Source organism: Salarias fasciatus, chromosome 8, assembly GCF_902148845.1.
Source record: "Salarias fasciatus chromosome 8, fSalaFa1.1, whole genome shotgun sequence".
NCBI classification, from domain to species: Eukaryota; Metazoa; Chordata; class Actinopteri; order Blenniiformes; family Blenniidae; genus Salarias; species Salarias fasciatus.
Genome location: NC_043752.1, coordinates 17,007,819 through 17,016,145, shown reverse-complemented (window position 1 = coordinate 17,016,145; position 8,327 = coordinate 17,007,819). Strand labels below are relative to the sequence as shown.

General features: G+C 52.2%; 1 pseudogene; it reads right to left on the bottom strand.

The window, feature by feature from the left end:
- Positions 1–1,467: 1,467 nt before the first annotated feature.
- The window catches only part of LOC115392943 (rho GTPase-activating protein 17-like), a 26,430-nt pseudogene continuing 19,570 nt past the window's right edge, over positions 1,468–8,327 (bottom strand).

Genomic DNA, 8,327 nt, shown 5'->3' with positions numbered 1-8,327 from the left:
ATCCCGACCCTTTCTGGAGCCTCACGTCACGTCAACTCTTCACCACTGAAAGCCTGATTTCCTCCATCCAGACTGGAGAGATGTAGTGTTTGATGGGTGTAATTTGACATCCGCATCAGTGATCTGACACGATCAATCTGACATCAATTTATTGAAACCTTTTGCCCTCTTTGAATTAATATCTGAGACAACAAATCATTGTAAATGATGATAAATTAACTTTGACTTTTAGTGTTTCCTCCACCTGTTGAGGTAGTTATTTCCATTCAGGTCATAAAAGTCTAAAAATCTTCACAAAAACCAAAACGATCACTTTAATTCAGACTCAAAACCGCCTTTTGGGCTCCTTCACTGAAACCACATCAAGCAACAAATCTGTAAGACAGCTGATCCAACAGGTTTTTTTTTTCCATCGTTTTAATTCACACTTTCTGCCGGAGCTCCTCCACCTTCCTCCGTCTGTCCTGCTGCATGCGAACACCGATCAGGTCAGTCTGCTGGATCCGGTGGGCGGAACAGTGAATCTTTCCCCGCCGATTCCTCTCCTCTCGTGTGAAGCGGCCGCGCCGAGAGCGAAAAAGCCAGGCGTGATGGGGAGGAAAGCGAGCCGAGGAGGACCGGCATGTGAGCGCGGCTGTGGGCGGCGCTGGCGTCACGGCCAGAGGAAGACGCTGTAAATGGTCATTTCCTGCTTCTCTGGTCGCCATGGCGACGCCATGACTCATCTGCAGGACGGCGTAGCCGTGATGTATTTATGTCCACGGACTGTCGTTGAGACTGTAAATTCCCTGGTTTTTGCTATGCACTGCTCATTTCCAGCTGTACTGTGCATGTCCTTCACTTTATGTTCAACAGGAGACAACCCCCCCCATCCTTTTTTTTTTTTTTTTTTTTAATTATTTCTTCTTCCTGCACAGCTTTAGTCAAGCTTACAAAGTTTGAAGAAAAAAAAAATGCAACCTTTGCTGCTCCAGGTGTAGTAACGGTGTTTGTCGTCCCAGTCGATGCATGTTGGTGCAGTTCCTGTGTTCAGATGTGCAGCTGGTAGCATTTCCCTCCCTGGATATTTAAGTTCCACGTAAAATACTGTCAGTTCCTTCCCTTTTATAATTTATTTATTGATTTTTTTAATGTTTTCATGATTTGTGATCGTTCAGCCCTCATTGTTTGCTTTCAAACGAAGGACATGTTTTTGTTTTTTTTTTGAAGTATAAAAATACCTTGCTTGAAGTAACCTGCCCGGCTCCTGTCTGATGTTCCCGATGCTCAGAAATGTGAAAAAAAGAAGCATTTGGCGTTTTTCCAAACTTACAGTAATCTCAGTAATTGTGAATGAACTTGAACAGTGTCAGTAAACAGTGACTCGGTGCTGCCACCTGGCGGACAGCAGTAGTTTTACAATCAACGCGCTGCACCTTTTTTCCTAAAAACTAAACCCACTTTGATTGAACCAGCAGCCAGTTTAAACAGTTTCCTCATATACTTTATTTTCTTTGGAAAGGGGGATATAACCAAGCATTCATGTTACATGTTTTACTTCGTATTTAAGCTCACCGGACAGGATACATACAAAACTATGGAGCTCAAAAAGAAATGCAGCGTTGCCACGTCTAGTTTAATGGCGTCTGTCTGTCTGCCGTGGCTTGTCGGGGGTAAGGCAGTGAGGCGCGGGGGTTCAGCGTCCAGGACTTTCTCCACTGGTACCATGTCGACTCAGCTCTGCGGGAGCCGAATCCGAGGCCAAAAAAAACAAATAGAAAAGAAAAAAATACAACAAATCCATTTCCTGACCTGGTAAAAAAAAAAAAAAAACGAAAACAAATCTAACACCACGTCACTACTGAGGCTTCACAGCTCAGCTCAGTGGGAAAGACTGAAGAGGAGAAAACCTTCACACCGGTGTTACGCCGAATTGTGTCTGACTGCAGTGGATTGCACCCCCCCCCCCCCCTTGCAGGATAAAAAAAATAGACATCAATAAGACCTCATCAGTGAAGCAGCAGGGAGAAGTTCAGAAGATGCTGTGAATCATCTGTAACAGGACAATCAGTGTAACGGCTGGATCTGATGTCGGGCACGGCGCCGCAGACGGGGAGGCAATTCGTCGCTCCGTTCACTCGCCGAAACGCCCGACGTTCAGGAAATAAAACATAAAGCTGTGTGCAATCAGGCTGCGAGGGCCGCGCATCCTGCTACTGCTGCATTCAAACCCCCCCCCCCCCTCCATAAACATCAACCCAAACACATTTAAATATAACTTCTATTCCGTCCCCGCGTCCCTGAAACGCCGCGGCGCCGCTACAGTAACGGTACACACCAGGCTCCGTTCATAAGGCATGATTTTACACTGAGAGACTGCATTAATTACGTCAAGCCACGGGGAATGTGTGTGTTGTAAATAAATACAAGGCTGAGGAGAAACACCGGGGACGGGAAGTGAACAGAGAGACCGAGCGAAGGTAGATGAGACGACTGGAAACCTGCAGTCGCCTGCTACACTCCAAGCTTTTTGGTTTTTTTTTCCCCGACGCCACCTGCTCACTTTTCACGCCCCCAAAAATACATCTCATGGTTTCTTCTTCTTGTTCTAAGGCCTTTTTCAACAATAAAAAAAAAAGAGAAAGAAACCCAGATATAAAACACCTCACACAGGAAGTCCTGGGGAGTCGCTGCTCCTCCGTGTTCCTCAGACCTCGAGTCTCCGCCCGCCTTTTATCACCACTGATTGTCTGGAGCTTCGTTCTGCAGCGGTATACAGAGGCGTGTGTGTGTGTGTGTGTGTGTTGCATCCATCTGGCACCATCATGGAGGTCAAAGAGGACTTTCAGGTGATAAAAACATCTTTGAAATCCAGCAGTTATCTAATTATTTGGTATTTAAATCGTGTGAATGGTGTCGAATCGTGACGCAGCCCCGGACAGACGATGAACCTGACCCATCGCGCCAGCCGATGTCCTCCATGATGGCCGCCAGGAGGCGCTCCACGCCGCAGGAAGTCGAGTAGCGGTGGCAGCGCGTGAAGCCAGACCCGGAGGCGAGAGCAGGACCCGAGGCGGCGCCGCGCTCCTTATAGCACCGTGCTCTCGCTGTCCAGCTCACAGTCTTTGGGAAGAGGCAGCGAGGTGGAGGACGAAGAGGAGGAGGAAGAGGTGGAGGAGGAGGAGGAGAACGCCGGCTGCTGGTCCACGGCGAGCTCAGGAACCACAGCTCGACTCATCCCTTTGAAAGACATGGCAGGGTCTGGACAGGAGGACAGGAGACATGATCAATACACCGCTCATTAGCAACACAAACACTGATGAATGGAAACGTTCAGAGCTGCGGGGTGAACAGCAGGGGGCGCTGCATGCTGGGAGACAGCACGGGTTATTAGGAGCAGGAAAAAGAAGCTGATAAGAGCTGAAATGAAGATAAACATGCGTTTTAGACGGTGGGGGGCTGAAACAACACAGAGCGGATTCAGGAACGGCGTCTGTCAACGCTTTGAGGAGGAGAGAATCCAGTTCGACACACCGGATTGGTTAACAGAGGCCAACGACTCCTGATGAACGGAATCTGATGCTGGACTGAAGGTGGAGCTTAAAACCTTTCAGAACAAATTAACTGGAATAGTTTAAGAAGAAATATTCACCGTAGAGCGATATTCAAATGGCCAAAATCAAACAAACGTCTCCAATACTGGATTTGAAGAAAAGAAACGAGGAGATCTTCACTGAACTTTAAAGTTCCGGATTAAAGGAGAGAGCAGCATATTCTCAAAAGCAGCACAAGTGGAAAAAGCCATAAATATTTAAGTCTTTCTGTGGTTTGAAGCACTAAAATCCTCCTCGGTGGAGTTTTTTTCATCTCCTCTTTAAAGCCTCTGCATTAAAAACACGTCTGAGATGACAGAGGCGCTCGCCGACGCTCCGCCTGCAGGGGGCGACAGTTCGGCATGAGCGCCAAAATAAAACCAGGTGAGGCGGCAGGCAGAACGAAACGCGCGGCGATGGATGGAGTTCAAAATGGACGAAGCTCTGCTGAGAAACGTCAACAAACCTCTGACATTCGCCTCGCTCGTCTGTGGAGGTGTTACAACGCAAGACGGTTAGACTTTAGCAGCAGCGGGGGAGGGGGGAAAGTGCTCTGGGGGGGGGGGGGGGGGGGGGGGGAGAGATACACACCCATCATCTTGAACGCCGAGGCACACACTCCGTTGGTCTCGCCGGCCGCCGGGGACGGCTGCGGCGGCGGCGGGATGCTGGGTCTGTTCCGGGGTTTGGGGACGGGCCGCGGCCGGGGGAGGGAGCCCGACTGGTAGGGGGACGGGGACGGGGGGGCGGGGCCGTCCGGGCCAGCGGCGGAGGGCGGCGGGGAGTCCGGGGGCGTGGGCGTGCCCGGAGGCGAGGGGTCGGCGCTCTGCGGGTCCGCGGCGGCCGGCGGCGCCGCCGGGGCCTGAGCGGTGCCGGCCTGCGTGGGCGGCTCCGGCGGCGGGTGGCTGGGCGCGTGGAGCGGCGGCTGGTTGCTGGAGTGGCGGCGCGGCGTGGCGCACGGCTGCGAGGCCGGGGAGGTGGGCGAGGCGGGCGAGGGGCCCGACAGCGGCCGGGGGGAGGGGCTGGCGGGCTGCGACGAGCCGGGCGGCGAGGCGGGGGTCACCGTGGTGCAGGGCTGGCTGGGGGGCGGCGCCGTCGGCTTGGGAGGGGGAGGAGCCTGCTTCTTAGTCACTGAAAACATCCAAAATACAGAAAGTTTGAGATGATCTAATTCACTTCAATAAAAAAAATCCCATAAAAATAAATATTAATGTGTAGACTTGTCGGGTTGAACCGTCATGCAGCTGCTCGCCACAAGTCGGAGCTACAGAGCCGCGTTTGAGTAGAGGCAGGTTTAAAGCAGACTTTTCCAGATCGAGTCCAGCCTCCATACTGAGGGTAACTGATTGAGGCCTCACCTCGCCGCAGGGTGTGCGGACTCGGCCCCGTGGGTCCAGCCCCGGGGGTCGCGGCTCCCAGCTGCCCTGCAGCCTGCCCCCCTCCTCCTGAGCCGTTCCTCTGGAGCACCGGCGTCGGCGTGGACGAAGGGTCTCGTGGCTTTGGGTTGCTTCAGCACAAACAAGAAGAAAAAAAAAAACACTTGAAGGATTTGTGAGCAGCTGCTGCAACAAGCGTGCAAGAACGGAAAGCTTCCTCTTTTACTGCTGACACGGCGTTGTTTCAGACTCCCCTCAGCTGTCATGTGCTGCAAATCTAATCGGAGCGTCTCATCTCCGTTCACCTTCCCGGCCCGGCCTGCAGGAATGGAGGAATGCTGCGCTGAATGCCGCGATCTGTCCGGAGATGAATGTTCTCCTTTCACCGGCCAAATCAAAGACAGCCTTCAGTCTTTACATAACAGGCCTCTCAAAGCGGTTCCAGCCAGTCGGTGTGAAGTTCCCGCTGATTCGGGTGATTTGAGGAGGAAAGCGGAGGGATGGGAAGTGGAGCGGCCATTGTTGAGCGCTTTCTGTGGGCCGAGCCCAGACCAGCACGCATTGCTGCAGCTGTTGGCGGCGTCAGAAAACTGGTGGCTTTTTGCTAAACTGAAGAGCTGAAGTGTGTGAGACGGATCAGAGCGGCGCCTCATCGATCGGTAATCTACAGTCAGCAAACATTAAAGAGGACGAACAGTGAAGACACGGAGGCATGCAGGGCCCAGAGGTGGTGTCAGCCAGATCTGCCTCAAATATCAAAATTTATCTTCACTGTGAATAAAATAGACGCTGTAATTTAGCCGGTCTGACACGAGCTCTGCCAGGCGTCCCTCTTACCTGAGCTCCTCTGTGTGCTGAGCTAGAAGCTGCTGAGCGGCCGCCAGCGCAGCCAGGCTCTGCGCCAAGCTCTGCTGGGAGGCGTCGAACCCCGACCCCCCCGCCGGAGCCTGTGGCTGGGCCTCGTACGGGGGCTGGGGGCCCGGCCCGGCCCCGTGGCCCTGGCCCTCCACTGGGGGCAGCGGAGGCTGGAAGGCGGGTGAGGTGTGCTGCTTTCTACCTAAGGTGTTACTGCCTCTACGGAGCGAGTGGTCCGAGTACTTGTTAGGAGTGCTGGAGGGGGGGTGAAGGAGAAGACAACACCAGCGCTTCGATCAGATTAGACCAGAATTAATAAATCTGAGCTCAATCAGAGAGTTAGAGAGTTAAGAATGTTTCAGGATTAATTTACAGGAAGCAAAGGAGAGGGAGCCGGGATGCACCGATACCAGCATCATCCAAAGAAAAGAACCTACATTTGTCATATTAACACTGCCATCTCTTCTACCTTGATACAGGTATCAGTGCATCTCTGACAGGGACTGCAGGAAGTGGCTGGATTAAAGCCACAATTTAAGTAAAAATTGTGAGTCAGAGAGAAGAGAAAGATAAAAACGGCTCCTGATTGGTTACTTCTCTTTGCGCGCGGCGTCGGCGTCCGGCCCCAGCATGCTGCCCGGCCTCTTCCTCTCGATGGTGCTGCTGTCGTAGTCCGAGTGGTTGTTGTGGTTGGAGGCCGGCGTGGGCATCACAAACATGCCCGACACGTTGAAGTCCACATCTGGAAGAGGAGACGACAGCAGTCCACTCAGGGAGGCTCTGATTCGCTGGCTCTAGCTGCCTGTAGCTGACGAGACGAGCTCCTGAGAGTTCATCTATAACCTAAAGCATGTGCGTCATGGCGCGGCTCGTTTGACTGTTTATAATCCAAAACAAACAGAGGAAACACTCAAAACACTCGGTTTTTACGGTACGGCCAGCAGATGTTGACGGCCAGGCTGCCAGCACGCACTGGCAACAGAAATGAGACGGATTTTAACCACCGAGCGGCAAATCTGGATCACAGAGTCCAGGAGCCTACCCTCAGGGAAGAACCAGTCGGCGTGCTGGATGATGGGCTCCACGATGGCCACCACGTGCACGGAGGTGGCGGCGGCCATCTCAGCCAGACTCCTGGGCGAGCGGCAGCAGAGGAGCGGAGATTAGACGCTCTCGTAATAACGAGGAGCGGACTGAAATGACAGGCCGTGGATAAACCCCGCCCACGCCCTCCTCACCCTTCTGTCTTGGCCCACAGCAGGTTGGGTCCCAGGACAATGGCGATGTTGCTCGGCGTCATTTTGTTCACCTCGCTGTCCTGAGCCAGCTTGGCTAAAAACTTCACCAGATACCTTTAAAGAGCAGAGGCGTTAAAAAACTCAGAAGTGAAAAAAAACCAGGGGAAGATGTTCAGAGACAAACCTCAAGTTGGTTTTGTTGTTCTTTGGTAGCTGATCACAGACGACCCAGAGCGCCTGGAGCCGCTTGTCTGGGTCCGACACACTAGAACGACAGAAAACAATAGATAATTGAAAGCAGAGCGCATCATTAGCCGGTGCCCGGCCAGATGGCTTCGGCCCAGCGAATAAAATATTCAATACTGGGACAGCTGATTGACGGCAATAAAGCTGTGAGCCTTGCCTGGACGCCTGGATCCAATCGTCATAAAGCTGGTAAGTCATCAGAGGTTCAGGAAGCTCCCTCAGGTAGGACTTCAGCGCTCCTGAAAACACGACCAGTGTTCAGTTTGAGCGACGACATATTTATCGTTTCGTCAGAAAACACGGGACTGGAAGTCGTCTTCCAGTGCGAGTGTGTGCTCGGCCTTCACGGGAGTCTTTACAGTGGTGGAGGAGCGCTCAGCCATACTGACTGCAGTGTTTACGGCCTCGGCGCTCCCTCCGGCTCCTGCTCTCATCACTTCAGGACACAACAGAGAAAATGTGTGTTTGTTTGCACGCACTGCGGCCGGAGGGGGAAAAACTGCAACCGAGCACGTCTATGAGACGGATTACGGAGAATCGCTAAAGCCAATTTAATGAAAAAAGAGCTTTCTGGACTGAATTTAGGATAAAATCACTGAATTCAAACCTGACACCTGATTTAAATGTGCGTCTAAGGCTACGTTCACACTGCAGGGCTTAATGCTCAATTCGGATTTTTTTGTGAAATCCGATTTTTTTTGCGAGTTCGTTCACATTTTCATAAAATGCGACTTGTATGTGATCTCCCGTCTGAACGGAATACCACCCAGAAGTGTCCCGCATGCGCAGAAGAGGACAGAACGACGTCACGCAGCAGCGCGCTTCAGTGTTTGCTGAACTCACAAACAACATACAGAATCTACAGCTTTTCAAGCGTCAATGATTTATTTAAGAACTGATCAAACACGTATTCTTACAATTGAATAGTGAGCAATCATTTCAGTGCTGCGCTTCTAATCAGCCACGCCGAGCTCCTTGTGTGTGGTGTGTGTGTGGTGTGAGAGAGAGAGAGAGACAGGGAGCGAGAGAGAGGGAGAGAG